Here is a 17,733-nt window from a genome sequence, read left to right as displayed (position 1 = left end):
AGTAGAAAGAGGGACAGTCTTGAAAGAGGAAGATCTAGGTGCAAATTCATATTGGTATTCTGACACATATTATTTGCATGACTCTGATCAAGTCATTCAACAAGGATATATGCTACTGTGGAGAGAGTTTATATAGTGGGAAGTCCTGGTGAAATCATCATCATCATCATCATCATCATCATCATCATCCTCATCATCATCATCATCATCTCCTCAAAGTCCAACCCATCTCATCTATTTGGAGGGTTGGGGGCAGGGGATAGGAGAGGAGAAAATACAGCAAAGTAAGGGAATACCAGCTAGTGATCTATAATGGGAACTTTACAGTCCCAAGCTCTAAAGACCTGGCAGGACCCTAAAATGGTGATGAGTTGAGTCTTCTCAGATTCAGAAAAATAAACAGGATGACCTAAAGTTGCAATCTGACCTACTATCCATGTATGGAGTATTCTGTCTACTGTTTTCTGTCCTCCCTGGCTTCTTTCAAGATAGTTCAAATCTAGTTTCTGCCAGAGACGTTCCCTCTGAAATTTATATTTATATAATCTATATTCCCTGCAACATGATGGTTAACAAGTTCATCTCCCCAATCAGAATTTGAGCTCCTGGATGGCAAAGGCCACTTTTTTCACCTTTCTTTGTATGTCCAGGGCTTAGCATAATACCTGAATATCAAGTGATTGATATATGCTTATTAAGTGACAAATAGAAAGTTTGTATACTGTTAATATAATGAATAACAAATGACAGAATAGGCACCATATGTCAAAGGAGGTGCCTAAAACACTAGATTCTCTGCAGCACTGGAGCAGCAGGGCATAATTATTGTTCAAATGTTTCATGGTGACACATCCATGACTAGCAAAGCATTTTATCAGTGACTTCCTAGAAAGAAGTTTGGTCTCATCTTTCTTAATAGAGGACTTCAACAAATCTACTGTCAACAGGTAAGAACACCAGGGACCCCTCCAAATATGTGTTCAAATACTGTAAACAAAGTGTTCGCAGCTTGTATCATCTTAAACATGAAAACTTTGAAGAAAATATATTGGTTGAAAAGCAAAAAAAAGTATATTAAAAAGTCTTAGGGGCTGAAAGAGAAGCTTATTAAAAAATTCAGTAATTATTGAAAAAGCTATCTAAAAGCATCATGATATAGACTGTTGGGGTTATTATCTCAAATCTTTGACAATTTATACAAGGCTGCTAGAATAGCACTCTGGTCCTGTAGTGAGAAAGGTTTGAGTTCAAATTTGAACTCACACATTTAGTTGTATTGCTCTGGACCAATGTTTTAACTTGTCTGCCTAAGTAACTTCATCCAACATCAAATGAGGATAAAGATAGTCACCACTACCCCTCTGCCCAGAGAAAGTTGGGAGAATATTTATAAAGCACTTGTAAAACTTAAAGTGTCATGGAAGTGCTAGCTATTTTAAGGTTTATTTTTGTATTTCAAATATATATGCACTTGTATGTACATATACATATATGTAACATATGTATGCCTATATTTATAGGAGACCCAAGTAATTGAAAAATTCTAAAATATTTCAAGTCCACATGGAAGACCTCTCTCTAAAATGTACCACCAGCTCAAAATATCAAAAGGATTCTTATAGAATATGATTGTTTTTTTTTCAGGGAGACAGTTTAAGCTTATAATGGTTCAAAACAACCTTAAATTTATAGTCATCTCTCCTAAAATATGACTTCCAAATTAAAGGACTCAGACAAAAATATCTTATTAATCATTTAATGTGCATTCATTACATGACTCTTCCGAAAAACATGTTAAACAGGTCTTCTTTCTTGTGGAATCTTTCTCCAATAATAGCAAAATGTTTTTTGGACTTCTAAATTCTTAACAAATAGCCTAGGAAAAATAAAAATTGTGAAGACTTGAAATTGAAGGTCAAATTGAAATAAAAGGCAATATTACAAATATTTGGTCTCTTCCAGACAAGAAACATCAAGCATAAAATATGACTGTTTATGTCAAATCACTCACTGGCATTCTAAAATCAAACCCAATGGGAAGAACACATTTAAAGCAATTAGCACCTATGGAATTTGTTCTTTATATGTACATCCAGAATATTAGAATCAACTTTGATGTGGAAAGTATTCTAACATGAACTCAAATAGTATTAATTAAATGCAGGATCAGAGTTATATAACAGAAGCTCATTAACTTTCATAGACTAACAGATGAGAAATCCCTAGACTACAAATAAAGACACCAAAATATCCTTGAAAATTCAAGAAACTAACTATCCTGGGACTGTACCATTATCATGGATAAAACTGTTGCCCATAATCACCCAGACATAAAATTGGTTCATAAAAACTCAATAATAGTTTTTTTTTTCATTTTGGCAAGGCAATGGGGTTTATTAAGGATTAACTGTCTTTCTTGTCCAATTTTTACTTCAACTGACCATTGCATCTTCCTGTCCTTTTATCCCACAAATAGAAAAGTCACCTTCTCCTTTCCAAGTAAGACAATTTGCTTCCCCCATCTAGCCCCTACCTGGTTTGCTTCTTCCATTCACCTTTCTTGGTCTCCAATCCTCCTTTTGCCATCATATTACATCTCTCTTCCTCTTGAGTATTCAAACTCCTCCATGAAGCATTCCCTAACTATACTCAAAATGAGTCTCTTGAAATATTGCCAACTTTCCTAAGAACATATGTGTGAGGGGAATATGGTCTTTTTGGTAGCTACAACCTTCACAAGCTTGTGTAAAACCCAGTATGGGATGAAAGAGATAAGATGCAGGGAGATTCATTTACAGAGAGCAAAAATTCAAAAAAGCATTGGAATGGAAAAGAAAGGGGCTGTATCTAATTTCTGTTGCTTCTCCCAGTTATGCCCATAGTACCTTTTGTGACTATAACTCTTATGAGCATCCTCCTAGTCACCTAGGCTCAAAATCTAATTGTAATAATCTTTAAATTCTCTGTCTCTTTTTCTTCTGTTTTTGTCTCTGTATGTGTGTCTCTGTCCCTCTTTCTCTCTCTCTCTGTCTTTCTGCCTCTGTCTCTCTGTCTCTGCCTCTTTTCCTCTCTGTCTGTCTCTATCTTCATCACACACACACACACACACACACACACACACACACACACACACCTCAAATCCAATCTTTTGACAAGTCCTTTCATTCCTTCTTTTGTCACATCTCATTACCTCATGCCTGGACCAAGTTGCTGATTGGTCTCCCTGACTCAATCTCTCCATTTCTGACCATCTTCTACTCAACAAATTGTTCTTCCAGTGGGAATTGTGGAATTTGAAAGTACAGATAACTTACTTGCTCAATAAATTCTAGTGACTTCCCATTACCTCCAAGATCACACTCTTTGTTTCTCAAATTCTCTGCTTGGATTTTAAAACCCCCTTAACCTGGCCCCTTCCTACCTTTCCAAACTTCTTTCACTTTACTCCAAATATTCTGTTGTTCACTGACACTGGTCTCCTTGCTTTTGTTCAACACAGGATAGTCTCATATCATTTTCATTGTCTGTTTCCCATGTGTAGGTTCTTTCCCTCCTCATCTCCATATCTTGGCTTTCCAAGTTTCTATCAAATCCCAACTTTACAAGAAACTTCTGACCCTCTCTAATCCCTGTGCCTTCCTTCTCCAATTTATTCTTGTCTGTGTAGCTATTTGCAACTTTTCTCCCCATTAGACTAGGAGCTCCTTTTCAGTAGCTATTTTCCTTTCCTTTACTTTGTATCACCATCACTTAGCACAATACCTGATACATTCTAGACACAATAAATGCTTGTTTTTGACTGGAAGCAATGACTATTACTTTCTCCTCCACATCTTGGCTTCTTGCCATGCTTGAATTCATGTTTCACAACTCTGGAGCTGAGATATTCTACAATTTCCATAGTGAGACCCTGGTATCTGTAAGTCTTTGAAATTCCTATATTTATCTGACAAGCAAATCATTGCACCCTCTCTAAAGTGCTGTGCTAATAAGGCAGCACAGGAAGCTGAGGCCAATGGACCGCTGGCTACCCAGAACTAAAAGGATGAGAAGAGGTAATTGTTGAAAATGAGGAGAAAAGTTTCTGTTTTTATTTTAACCTAGCATCATATTTTCATCATATTTTAATTAAATAGCCTTTGTATTATTGAATTATCCCATTTAATGCTAGCAGGTCAAAGGGTGGAGATACAGAGAAAAATGGGAACTCAACGAGGTTTGACTAGATGGTGAATCTGAACAGGACCTAGAACCTTGAAAGTGGTCTTGTGACATTTCTTTGAAATAGAGCTGTCACCTTAGGTACATGTTTACTGGTTTGCATTGTCTTTTGTCCCTCTTATCCTTTTAATAATATCTCTTAATAGAAAGAGGTAATCTCTTTCCAGGAACAATATGGGTCTACTAGGTCCTTTATATAGGATGGGCTATCAATAAATAGATCACAATGACTGATTTGACTGAGTCTCTTTGTAGGTTTCTCATGAATAGCTTGGTGAGCAGGGTTCAGCTTCTGAATGAGCACATATCAGCAGTGTTGCTGACTTCAATGCAAGTTGTTTACATAATAAATCTCAGAAGAGTTGGAGTATCCAAAAAGAAAGGTCTCATCTCGTTGTTACTTTTCTCCTTAAACTGGGTGTACACATACCACCAGATTAGACTAAAGGGAAAACATTTTCTCTGTCCAATTGCCACAGGGTGGTTTTAACCAGATGCAAATCATACAACAAAAACTCCTGTTCTCTAAAATGCAGTATATCCAAGGGCAGGGATAGAGGCATAGAACTGCATAAGATCAAGTGATTTAGTCCTAACCAAAGACAACTCAAAAAGACACTTCTGAACTCACAAACAATTTTATGGTGCTTTTAGGCATGACTCGCCTTGCATTTGATAAATCATTTTTCATTTAGGTGTTGTGCCTTATTGCTTTCTGTGAAGCCATCATATATATATTGTGCTGCACAAAAATAATTGATTACTTGTGAGTGACAGAATAATTGGCACTACCCTGGTTATTCAGCTATTTTTATGCATCATAATTATCAGCTTCAAAACACTAAAAAGAATTTAATGTTCTTGAAAATTAATATTATTGAAAGACTCAATACAAAAGAATGTAATGTGCCTAATTTAAAACTTGTCACAGAATGGCAGACTCCCACATTGTTGAATATTTTTCAATATTTTATTTTTAATTATTGGAAAACCTTTAACAAGTCACAAAACCTCATGGTTCAAGTCAGTTCTGAACAACCAAATTTTAATAAACTTGCAATCTGGATTGGTGCTTGCAATTGTAAAATTAAGTGTTTAATGTTCTGATGAGAGATTTGAATTCTTCTTTTCACTTGGATTGTGATATATGAATTTCTTGAGGGCAAAGAGCAAGTCTTCTATAAATAGCCTAAATAAATAGTGAATTGGGGCATCTAGGTGGCGTAGTGGATAAAGCACTGGCCCTGAAGTCAGGAGTACCTGGGTTCAAATCAGGTCTCAGACACTTAATAATTACCTAGCTGTGTAGCCTTGGGCAAGCCACTTAACCCGTTTGCCTTGCAAAAACCTAAAAATAAATAAATAAACAAACAAACAAATAAATAGTGAATTATAAAAAAACTAAAAGTGTATTATATAAAAATGCTGTTTAAATGAACAATATCCTGATGCATGAATCCTCACAGTGAAAATACTTTTCCTGCAATATACTATATTGACAGAACTTGAAGATTAATTTGCAATAAAGGCAAAGGTTGAAAACACTCCTGCTTACAATGTCAGATTGTGGAACTGATTTCAGTCATTAATATAACTGCTTTTGAGACAATTAGTATTAATAGATGAATCCATTGATATCCATAATTGTGAAAAATCAACATAGCTTTAAATCATTACCTGTAATAAACTGGATGTTACTTAATGAAGATGTGCCTTCTTATCTGCAAGAATATATATTTCCAGTTTTCTTTCTTTCTTCTGGTCTTTATTATTTTTATATATACCTCATATTTATCTATATATGCAAAATGCTGAATTTGGAAATAGGAAATAGACTTCCTAATCTCTCTGGGATTGTTTATTAGCATATTGACATCTCTATGTGTATCTGTGTCTCTTTTTTTATATTTCAGCATCTCACTCAACTGAAACTGCCTTCTGCAGAGTTACAAATGATCTCTTTAAATACCAAATCTGATGGTGTCTTTTTTAGTCTTCATTTTTCTTGATCATCTCTGCCTTTGACATTACTGACTACCCTCTCCTGCTGAATAATTTCTCCTTTCTGGATTTTTGTGACAATGATGTCTCCTGGTTCTCCTCTTACTTCTCTGGATCCTCCTTCTCAGTGTCCTTTAAAAGCTTGTGTCCATATCATGCCCCCTACATTTAGATATTAATGAAAGTCTCATAGAACTAATTCTTCCTTCCCTATATATATATATATATATATATAATCTCAGTAGTTACCCCAGTTCCCAAGGATTTAGCAATGGTATACATATTAGCTACCTGAAAATCAAAGGTCTAATAGAAAAGATTACTGCCAAAGGAGGAAGAAAGAAAGGGAAAAGAGAAAAGATCTATCAAAATGTTATATATAAGATTTCACATGAGTTGGGCTAGAAATTCAAAGGAAATGAAGGAAAGAGGATATTATAGACAAATAAAGGCCCTGGGCTAGATAGCACAGCAGATAGAATATCAGACATGGTCAAGTCACTTAACTCTATTAGCTTCAGTTTCCTCATCTGTAAAATGAACTTATGGAGGGAAATGACAAACCACTTCAGTACTTGTGGCCAAGAAAATTCCAAATGGGACTATGAAAAGTCAGACATGATTAAAAAACTGAACAACAACAGCAAATAAAGGTCCAAAGACAATAGAGCTTACGACACATCCAGGGTACAAAGGGTAGTCCAATTTTGTTGGAGCTTTAAATAACTATATAGAGTGGCACCAAAATGTGGAAGGCCTTGAATGCCAGGAAAGAATTCCAATCTAATAGGCAAGTTACAGATAAAAGCCCAGATAACGTACCATAAGAATAATTGAGAAGGGAAAGATCACTTTCAGTTGGAGACTCCAGGAAGACTTCTTGAAAGAAGTGGTATCCAACCTTAACCTTGAAAAGAGAGACAGATTTCAATAAGCACAGCACAGGAAAAAGTTTAAATCAAGCATTGAGGACAGGCAATGCAAATGCATAGATATGATAAATATGAATATATTTTAGGAATTTGTATTATTAATTTTAGGGGAAATAATCTCAGGCCAGACAAAAAAACCAGAAACATATCCAGACTTTATCATGTCCATTATAACTTTGCTTCCCAGTGAGATAAAACAAAATTACTCATTTAATAATTTTAAGTAATTAGATCTAAAATCCTTTACTGTGGAGAACAGTGACAATGATATTTGATTCATTCTTGTCATCCTGAAAAGAAAAAAATATAATGAATGTTTAGAAATACTTATAAATAAACTATGCAACATGGAATAATGGGGGGGGAACTGACTTGGGCATCAGGGTACATGGGTTCAAGTGCTGTGTTAAGTAGTAGTTCTATCCCCTTGCATAAATGACTTAATGTCTTTTAACTTCAGTTTCCTCAAAAGTAAAATGAAGGATTTGGAACAAATAATCTCTAAATTCACTTTATGACATGAATCCTAAAATTCAATAAATATAATAGGTCAATTGATTTGATCAATTGTTGTTGTTCAGTCATTTCAGTTGTATATGACTCTTTGTGACCCCATTTGGATTTTCTTGGCAAAGATACTGGAGTGATTTGCCATTTCCTTCTCCAGTTCATTTTACAGATGAGGAAATTGAATTAAGTGGGGTTAAGTGAAATCAGTGCCAGTTACCCATAAGGAAGACTGGTAGACATCTCCAGATCTAATAACCTTAAATCTCAAGCAACTCACCCAAGTTCCAGGTGACTTTAAGTTCTTTATCCTGCAAAAATCCTCCTTTAAAAAAAATCTGTGGGGGGTGGGGGGAGGGAAGCAAGACTAGGGGGAAATTGTAAAATTCAAAATAAAATCTTTCTAAAAAAATATGGAGAAGTCAGGGGCAGCTAGGTGGTGCAGTGGATAAAGCACTGGCCCTGGAGTCAGGCATACCTGGGTTCAAATCCGGTCTCAGACACTGCATAATTACCTAGCTGTGTGGCCTTGGGCAAGCCACTTAACCCCATTTGCCTTGCAAAAACCTAAAAAAAAATATGGAGAAGTCATCATATTATGTATCATAAGTAAACCTCAAGGTCCCCTGTGATGTAGCCACCATTCTCATCACACCCATTTATGTGACATTATTGGAATCTATTCAAACCCATAGTTCTAAGCCCCCACTAACATGTTACTTTATACTAGACCAAGACAAATGACAGAAAAATTCAAAGTAAATAGCATTTAGTTAAAGAGAACAGTAAAGATAAATAATAATAAAAAAATCTCTCATGTGCAAGGAAATATAAAATCTCATAGGTCCCCATACTGTTCGTGGGTGATGGAACTCTCTCCAGATAAAACATGCTCCTACAAAGCAACTGAATAACCTGTTGACTCAGCCTCTCTTGCCTCATTGTAGCTCCACTCTGCCCCCAAAGTTGCAACCTACTTGGTCCTTCTGGGCAAAGTGACTGTTGTCAACAGCCAATAGTCAACTCCTCAACTATCTCTTCACTGAACTGCTACTATTCTTTTCTAAATTACTTTTGTTTTAGCTTCTGGCGTTTTGTATACTAGAATATGTCATTTGCTCCTCTGATAGATAGTCCATGACTTGGACTATTCAACTCAATCAGAAGGTGGGTAGAAAGGAAAAAAATCACCTTAGGTCAAAATCTCTTTTTCTTTGACAAGTTCACCAGTAGGAAAAAATTCATATTTCCTTGATATATAGAGGGCAGAGTGAGTAAAAACAATTCTTTTTATTCCTTTGATGTTCCTAGCAGCTAACAATAGCCATGCAAATTATCATGGAGTTTTGCTTGAACACCAACAAATCAAAAATTTTCAACTAAACAACAAAGTAGTAATCATGAAAAGTAAAGGAGAGACTAATAAAACTGAAAATGAAAGATAATTAAATTGAAAAATAAAATTATTAGCTGTTATTAAAAAACTGATAATGTAGGTAACAGTCAACCTGTTTCTAAAGAGAAGAAAAGCAAATTGTTTATATCAAAAAGAAAAAGAATTAAACAATTGAAGAATAAAGGAAATAATTCAGTTATTTTGCCCTATCCTACACCAAAAAACTCGAATGTTAGAAGAAATATGATACTTATGAAAATATAAAAACTTGAGGGGCGGCTAGGTAGCATAGTGGATAAAGCACCAGCCTTGGAGTCAGGAGTACCTGGGTTCAAATCCAGTCTCAAACACTTAATAATTACCTAGCTGTGGCAAGCCACTTAACCGGTTCCATTTGCCTTGCAAAAACCTAAAAAAAAAAAACTTGATAGAAAAAAGGGAGAAATAGACTAATTAAATAACACTATCAGGAAAAATTTGGACAAACCATAAATGAATTCTCAAAGAAAAAACTCTAGGATCAGATTGATTTGCAAGTGAATTCTTTGAAATATTCAAAGAATGGGGCTTTCCGCGCTGAAGAGGGGTCCATACTGCATTGTTCACGGTTTCCGTTGCAACTTTCAAGGGAAACTTTCACAATGTCCGGAGCCCTGGATGTCTTGCAGATGAAGGAGGAGGATGTCCTCAAATTCCTTGCTGCAGACACCCATTTGGGTGGCACCAATTTGGACTTCCAGATGGAACAGTATATCTACAAAAGGAAGAGTGGTGGCATCTATATCATTAATTTGAAGAGAACTTGGGAAAAGCTTCTGCTGGCAGCTCGTGCCATTGTTGCCATTGAAAATCCAGCTGATGTTAGTGTCATCTCATCCAGGAACACTGGCCAGAGAGCTGTTCTGAAATTTGCTGCTGCCACTGGCGCCACACCTATTGCTGGACGCTTCACCCCGGGCACCTTCACTAACCAGATCCAGGCAGCTTTCAGGGAGCCTCGCCTCTTGGTGGTCACTGATCCTCGTGCAGATCATCAGCCTTTGACTGAAGCATCATATGTTAACCTTCCAACCATTGCACTGTGCAACACAGACTCCCCACTTCGCTATGTGGACATTGCCATTCCATGTAACAACAAGGGAGCTCACTCAGTGGTACTGATGTGGTGGATGCTGGCCCGAGAAGTCCTGCGGATGCGTGGTACAATCTCCCGTGAGCACCCATGGGAGGTCATGCCTGATCTTTACTTCTACAGAGATCCAGAGGAGATTGAAAAGGAAGAGCAGGCCGCAGCTGAGAAGGCAGTGACAAAGGAGGAATTTCAGGGTGAATGGACTGCACCTGCCCCAGAATTCACTGCTGCTCAGCCAGAGGTGGCTGATTGGTCTGAGGGAGTCCAGGTGCCATCTGTGCCCATTCAGCAGTTCCCTACTGAAGATTGGAGTGCTCAGCCGGCTACTGAGGACTGGTCTGCGGCTCCTACTGCTCAGGCCACTGAATGGGTAGGAACTACCACAGAGTGGTCCTAAGTTTTACCCAGATGCTCTAATAGTGTTGGAAAAATGCGGATGGAAAATAAACATTGGTTTCTTAACAAAAAAAAAAAAAGAATGGGGGCAGCTAGGTGGCACAGTGGATAGATAGAGCACCAGCCTTGGAGTCAGGAGTATCTGGGTTCAATTCCGAACTCAGACACTTAATAATTACCTAGTTGTGTGGCCTTGGGCAAGCCATTTAACCCCATTGCCTTGAAAAATCTAAAAAATATATATATTCAAAGAACAAATAATTCAAATAAACATAAACCGCAAAAATAAGAAGTCACTTTTCCAATTTCTTTCTATGATATAAATGTGCTCTTGATACTTAGGGAAAGAAGAAAAAGACAACTTCAGACCAAAATTCCTAATTAGCTTATATGCAAAATTTTTAACAATTTAATAAATTACATTTTTAACAAATTTAAACAATTTTAACAAAAAATTAGAAATATTATATGACCAGATTGACTTTATGCCAAGAATGCAAGCTTGATCTAACTTAGAAGAGTATAAATATAGTAAACATATTAATAATATAAATCAGTCAGGCAATAAGATATCAAAGAAAAATGGATCTATATGTACAAAAACATTAATAACATCTTCAGGGTGGTCAAAAATTGGAAACCAAGGGGTGTCCTCCTAAGGTAAATGGCTACACTAATTGTCACATAGGAATGTAATGGAATCTTATTATGCCTTAAGAAATAATAAAACAGGGGCGGCTAGGTGGCACAGTGGATAGAGCATGGGCCCTGGAGTCAGGAGTACCTGAGTTCAAATCTGACCTCAGACACTTATTAATTACCTAGCTGTGTGGCCTTGGCCAAGCCACTTAACCCCACTGCCTTGCAAAAACCTAAAAAAAAAGAAAGAATAAAAACAAAATATCATAGGAAATATAGCTTTGTGAACTGAAGCAAAGTGAAGTATGCAGAACTAAGAGAATAATTACATAATGATAACAGTATTGAGAAAAACAACTTAAAAAACTTTAGAAATCCAAATGAACTGTACCTCTCAACTCTTGATAAAGAGGTGATGGACTTAAAATGCAAGAAAATGACATTTAGGGCAACTAGGTGGTACAGTGGATAGAGAACCAGCCCTGGAGTCAAGCGTACCTGAGTTCAAATTTGGCCTCAGACACTTAATAATTACCTAGCCGAGTGATCTTGGGCAAGTCATTTAACCCCACTGCCTTGCAAAAGAAAACAAAAAAGAAAAAGAAAATGACGTGCATTTTCAGATATGCCTAATGTGGAAATTTTTTTCCCTAAACTAAGTGAATCTGTATTAAGAGATTTATTTTTGAGCTTGAAGGGGGCAAGGAGAGAACTTTGCTGCACCAGAATGAGTGTAGAGTGAGGAGCAGCAGCCACAGAATCTGGAGAAAGCAGCCTGTACCCCCAGAAACAGTAATGGAAGACTGAAGAGATTTCTCTGCTCTCCCTGGGGTACGACTCTGCTGTTTGCCTACACTCACATATTGCAGTTTGGGCTTCCATTCTAAATAACCAAGCTGGATCCCTCCTTATAACCCCAGGGCAGAGTGAAGGGGTGGGGGGGGGGGGGAATCTATATATCAAAGCACAGGCTAGAGAGCATAAGACCTCAGAGGAGTAAAGGTCCCAGTGGGGTGTCCAAAGAAAAACCAACCCCAACGCCTTGGAAGTGCTGTAAATCAGTCTTGGACTGAGGAAATGAGTAGGAAATGAGTAAACAACAGAAAAAGAAGAATCTGACCAAAGAGAATTACTTTTAGTCCCATGGAAAATCAAAACACATACTCAGATGATGACAAAATCGAAGCTTCCATATCCAAAACCTTCAAGAAAAATAGAAAATGGGCTCAGACTATGGATGAGCTCAAAAAAGACCTTGAAAAGCAATTAAAGGAAGCAGAAGAAAAATTGGGAGGAGAAATGAGAGCGATGCAGAAAAATCATGAAAACCAAATCAAAAGCTTGGCGAAAGATATACAAAAAGAAGAAATGAAGAAAATAATATGTTAAAAACTAGTTTAGGCCTAATGGAAAAAAGCAAAACAAAAGGCAAATGAGAAGAATGGCTTAAAAAGCAGAATTGGCCAGCTTAGAAAAGGAGGTAAAAAAGCTCTCAAGAAAATAACTCCTTCAAATGCAGAATGGAACTAAAGGAAGTGATGACTTTGCAAGAAATCAGGAAGAAATAAAACTCTTCCAAAAAAGCTAAAAATTAGAAGAAAATGTGAAATAACTCATTGGAAAAACAACCGACCTCGAAAACAGATCCAGAAGAAATAATTTAAAATTTGTTGGGCTATCTGAAAGCCACAACCAGAAGAGCCTAGACTTCATTTTTCAAGAAATAATACAGCAGGGTGGCTAGGTGGCATAGTGGATAAAGCACTGGCCTTGGAGTCAGGAGTACCTGGGTTCAAATCTGGTCTCAGACACTTAATAATTACCTAGCTGTGTGGCCTTGGCCAAGCCACTTAACCCCATTTGACTTGCCAAAAACCAAAAAAAAAAAAAAAAAAAAAAAAATACAGCAAAATTGCCTTGAGATCTTAGAAGTTGAGGGTAAAATAGAAATCTAGAGAATTCACCAGTCACCCCCCGAGAGAGATCCCAAAAGAAAAACTTCCAGGAATATTATAGCCAAATTCTAAAACTCCCAAATCAAACAGAAAATTCTAAAAGCTGCCAGAAATAAACAATTCAACTACCGAGGCTCCATAGTCAGGATTACACAGGATCTGGCAGCATCTACATTAAGGGCTCATAGGGATTGGTATATGATATTCTGGAAGGCAAAAGATCTTGGTTTACAACTGAGAATCAACTACCCAGCAAAACTGAATATCCTCTTTCAGGGGAAAAGATGGACTTTCAATGAAACAGGGGACTTTCAAACTTTCCTGTTGAGAAAACTAGAGCTGAACAGAAAGTTTGATCTCCCAAGTACAGGACTCTGGTGACCCGTAGAGGGAGTGGAAGAGAGGGACTAACTATGAGGAACTTGATGATGTTGAACTGTTTGTATTCCTGCACGGGAAGAAGATATTGATAACTCATATGAACTTTCTCATTTATAAGAGCTGTTAGAAGGAGCATATTAGATAGGACATAGGAAGGAGCAGAATATAATGGTATGATGTGGTAAAGGGATGTAGTCAATGGGTGATGGGGGAAAGTACTGGGAGGAAGGAAAAAGACATGAAGAAGAAGCTGAGAGATTTCACATAAGAGTCAAGAAAAAGTTTTTTCAATGGAGTGGAGGGGGGAAGGCAAGGGGGAATGGGTGAGCCTTTATTCTCATTGGAAATGGCACAGGGAGGAAATGACATACACACTTAATGGAGTGAGGAAATTTGTCTTGCCCTGGAGAAGGATGGGAGAAAGGGGACGGGATGAGGGGGAATGGGGGGAGGGAAGGGGGGAATAGGTGATAGAAGAGAGGGAAGATCAAGGGAGAGGGTACTCAGATTCAACACACTTTTGGACAGGGCCAGGATGAAAGGAGAGAGAGAATAGAATAAATGAGAGTGGGGAGAAATAGAGTGAAGGTACAGCTAATAATAGCAACTGAGGGAAAAATATTGAAATAACTTCTCTGGTGGACTTATGATAAAGAAAGCAAATCACCCCAGAGACAGAGTCATTGAAATCTGAACACAAACTATTCTTGAGGCTTCTCATCTTGGGGGGGGGATGTTTATTCTTATGTTTACTCTTATAACACATTCAATTTACATCAATGTATGGCATGGAAACAATGTAGAGACTATCAGACACCCTTCTGGTGGGGGGAAGGGGGGGAAATTGTAGAATTAAGAGCCTTGCAAAAAATGATGGGTACATATTACTATTGTATATAATTGGAAAACAAATAAAATAGTAACATGTCAAAAAAAGATTTATTTTTGCTGAATTTATTGTTTATTTATTCATTTGGAGAGGGGGTAAGAAGTTGGAAGAACCAACTCATAAGGAAAATGTTAACCTGAAAAAGAAAAATGATAAATTATTTTTTAAAAAACACTGAAGTATTGGTTGCAACTAGGGATTCCTATATCTAACATCCTGCTCGGTCAGTCAATAAGTATTGATGAAGAGTTTAATTATGTGCCAAGTATCCTTGAGGATACAATAAAAAGGCAAAAATAGTCCTTGCTCTTGAGAAGCTCACAATCTAGTGGGAAGGCAACACACAAACAATTATGTACAAGAAAAGTTATATACAGGATAAATTGTTGTTGCCCAGCCATTTCAGTCATGCCTGACTCTTCCTGACCCCATTTGGAGTATTCTTGGCAAAGATACTGGAGTAATTGATCATTTCCTTCTCCAACTCATTTCACAGATGAGGAAACTGAGGTATACAGGGTTATGTGACTTTCCTAGGATCACAGAGCTAGTAAGAGTCAGAGACTACATTTAAACTCAGGTTTTCCTGACTCTAGGTCCCCAATATGATACAAGGGAATTCGGGGCAAAGAGAAATATTGGAATCAAATATAGGAAACAATTTTTTGTAATCTATTCCATATTGTTAAAGTGTTTACATCTTGTTATTATATATATATGTATATATATACATATATACACATTATCTATGGATATGGATATATACATGTATAGAAAATTGATTTTTGTAATCTTTTCTATACTGTTAAAACATTTCCTTTCTTTACTTTGACCTTGACCAAATGCTCACCTGAAGTTCAGTCTAAATTACACAGACAGGAAAAGTATCAATTTAAACCAGGTAGAAGCCCCTCTTACAATAACCCTTCCAATACCAGATGTTGACTATTCCCAAAATGCCACCCCTTCCACTGACCCTGAAAGGGCATTTAAGGGGAGTCTGGCACATGGCTCACTCTCTTACACTTTCATGCCCAACTACCATGTGGTCTTTAAAGAATTCTTATCTTTTTCTCACCTTCTCTATTTTGTTTTTGTGTCAACCCTTTTATAAATCTGTTTTTCCTTCTTTTTACACACATAGTCCAGGATTAGAGGTCATGAATTTTTCACTTAAAATGGACCAATCACCTGACTTCATAGCTCCTGCCCATCATAGCTGTTCATCAACAGAATAAAGAAAAAAAAATAATTAATAGAGGAAAGGTACTATTTTTTCTTTTTGTTCCATTAAGTAACTTTTTAAAAATTATATAAATTAATTTAATTTGCTTTCCAATTATATACAATAGTAGTTTCTACCTATCATTTTTTGGTAAGGTTTTGAATTTTACACTTCCCCCCCTTCCCTCTCCCCTCCCCCCCCCCACCAAAGGCAACCTGATAATTTTTACTTTGTTTCCATGTAATGCATTGATCAAAACATTGAAAAAACATATCCTTGGGGAAAAGATAAAATATTAGAAATAGCAAAATTATATAGTATACAAAACAACTTTTTTTCCTAAATTGAAGGTAGGGACAGCTAGGTAGCACGGTGGACAGAGTACTGGCCCTGGAGTCAGAAGGATCTGAGTTTAAATCCGGTCTCAGACATATAATAATTACCTAGCTGTGTGACCTTGGGCAAGTCACTTAACCCTACTGCCTTGAAAAAAACTAAAAAAATTGAAGATAATAGTCTTTGATCTTTGTTTAAACTCCACAGTTCTTTCTCTGGTTATAGATGACATTCTCCGTTGCAGATACCCTAAAATTGTCCCTGATTATTGCACTGATGGAATGAGCAATTAAGGTTAATCATTACCCCCATGTTGTTCTTCTGATTCTGCTCATCTAGTTCAGCATCAGTTCATGCAAGTCTTTCCAGGCTTCTCTGGATTCCCATCCCTCCTGGTTTCTAATATACCACAGTTTGTTCAGCCATTCTAATTCCTTGCCACCACAAGCAGAGCTGCTATGAATATTTTTGTACAAGTGATGTTCTTACCCTTTTTCTTGATCTCTTCAGGATATAGACCTATTAGTGGTATTGCTGGATCAAAGGTAATGCACACTTTTATTGCCCTTTGGGTATAATTCTGAATTTCTTTCCAGAAAGTTTGGATCAGTTCACAGTTCCAGCAACAATGTATTAGTGTCCCAGATTTCCCACATCCCTTCCAACATTGATCATTGCCCTTTCTGGTCATATTGGCCAATCTGAGAGGTGTGATGGTACCTCAGAGATACTTTAATTTGCAATTCTTTAATCAGTAGTGATTTAGAGCAATTTTTCATATGTCTGTGGATAGCTTTGATTTCCTCATCTGCACATTGCCTTTGCATATCCTTTTACCACTTTTCAATTGGAGAATGGCATGTTTTTTTTAATAAATTTGACTCAATTCTCTATATTTTTTAAAAATGAGTCCTTTGTCAGAAACACTAGTTATAAAAATTGTTTCCCAATTTACTACATTTCTTTCAATCTTGGTTATTGTGGTTTTGTGCAAAAGCTTTTTAATTTAATGTAATCAAAATTATCCAGTTTGTTTTTAATGATGTTCTACATCTCTTCCTTGGTCATAAATTGCTTCCCTTTCCATAGATCTGACAGGTAAACTCTTTTTGGTTTTCCTAGTTTTCTTATAATGTTGTCTTTTATGTCTGAAAAGGCACTATTATTAAGGTAGATCAAGAAAGCCTTCCTATAGAAGATGAGATTTAACTTTGGACTGGAAGGAAGCCAGGGGAGCCAGGAAGAAGATATGAGGAGAGAAAACATTCTAGGAATGGAGGTCAGTCAAAGAAAATGCCCAGAGGACAGTTCACTGGCTGCCCCCCTTGCCTAGATTTTAAAAGTTAATTCAGAAGATAAGAGTTAACACAGTCAGAGTATAAATGATATGTAGAAGGATAGAATTTCAGTTTGCTAACCTTCTCTTTTGAGGGGGTCCCTAGAGATCACCTATACAACTCCTTTCTCCTCAGTTTACAGAAGGGGCCCAGAAATGACTTGTTGAAAGTCAAACAACTAATAAATGGAAGAAGTGAAACTGGAACCCAAGATCATCACTTATACAAAGGAAAAAACTTTTCATAATAATGGTATAAATTCCAAAATTTTTTCATCAACATTTCTTAATTCTAAAATGAGAGGGTTGTGTGGATGTATTTTAAATAACAATGACATAACATTTTAATTATTTAAAATTTAAATTTTACAAAGAGCTTTCTTCACA

The 17,733-nt window shown here is 36.7% G+C and overlaps 1 long non-coding RNA gene and 1 pseudogene across 1 annotated transcript; one reads left to right on the top strand and one right to left on the bottom strand.

Moving 5' to 3' along the window:
* Window positions 1-1,768: 1,768 nt before the first annotated feature.
* On the bottom strand, window positions 1,769-15,591 carry LOC141492982 (uncharacterized). Its single transcript, XR_012470094.1, has 3 exons — window positions 15,528-15,591; window positions 7,045-7,129; window positions 1,769-1,876 (listed from the first exon to the last, which is right to left on the bottom strand). It is a non-coding gene; the product is annotated as an uncharacterized LOC141492982 (long non-coding RNA).
* Window positions 9,684-10,601, top strand: LOC141493812 (small ribosomal subunit protein uS2 pseudogene; annotated as a pseudogene).
* Window positions 15,592-17,733: the final 2,142 nt, after the last annotated feature.

The sequence above is a fragment of the Macrotis lagotis genome, chromosome 7 (genome assembly GCF_037893015.1).
Source record: "Macrotis lagotis isolate mMagLag1 chromosome 7, bilby.v1.9.chrom.fasta, whole genome shotgun sequence".
NCBI classification, from domain to species: domain Eukaryota; kingdom Metazoa; phylum Chordata; class Mammalia; order Peramelemorphia; family Peramelidae; genus Macrotis; species Macrotis lagotis.
Note: the sequence above shows the minus strand (reverse complement) of the source record. Positions and strands in the feature narration are given on the sequence as shown.